This window comes from Microtus pennsylvanicus, chromosome 1 (assembly GCF_037038515.1).
Source record: "Microtus pennsylvanicus isolate mMicPen1 chromosome 1, mMicPen1.hap1, whole genome shotgun sequence".
Lineage (NCBI taxonomy): Eukaryota > Metazoa > Chordata > Mammalia > Rodentia > Cricetidae > Microtus > Microtus pennsylvanicus.
The window spans coordinates 219,639,377-219,640,304 of NC_134579.1; positions in this window are offsets into that span (position 1 = coordinate 219,639,377).

Consider the following 928-nt stretch of genomic DNA (forward strand, 5'->3'; position numbering starts at 1 on the left):
TGGAGTAGACAGAACAGAATGCTGGGAAGAAGGGAAGTGAGCCAGATGCCCTGCCTCTCCTCTCTGAGCCAGACTTGATGAAGCTCCAGCCCAAGATGGACATAGGCTAGAATCTTCCCGGTAAGCCAAACCTCGTGGCGCTACACAGATTACTAGATATGGGTTAATCAAGATGTGAGAGTTAGCCAGAAGAGGCCAGAGCTAATGGGCCAGGCAGTGTTTACAAGAATACTATTTGTGTGTTATTTCAGGGCATAAGCTAACCAGGCGGCCGGGAGCCGGGTGGCAGGAACGCAGCCCGCAGCTCCCACTACATACAAGAGCATTGACCACAGCAATTGAGACAAACTTGTGGTGTATTGAAAGGCACTGATGAAATGGAGCTACTATGTGGGTGGGCCTAAGATGTAGAAGATGGATAGGTACATGGCAAGGTGTTAGAACCCACTTGGAATCCCAGCTCCCTCAGTAACTGTCAGATTCTGAATCTTTTCATCTCTGGGCAGGGAATCAGTCCATGACAAAGGCTGGTATCTGACCACAAAGAGTGAATCATGGCTACTAGCTCCAGAAAGTAGTACGTTTTCTTTTTTTAAATCAACAGTTTCCATTAGCTTCTCTCAATTCCTTCCATTTTATGTAGCAAGAATAAAATCATCCATATAAAGGTAGCTTTTCAAACAACACCTTGGAGGTTGGTTAAAGTGTGTTTACAATCTTCATTTAAAAGCCACCCCGATAATTGAGTGAGTTCTAGGAATTACATGACAACACATTCTGAACCTCAGCAACAGGCCATGCCAAAAGGCTTCAGAAATTGTGTTAAAATAATCTGTAGCTAAAGAGAATTAAAAGACACTGACAAACACAATCTTTATACGATCTGTTGTTGTGAAGTACCCACTACAGAAGACCATTCAGACACAGG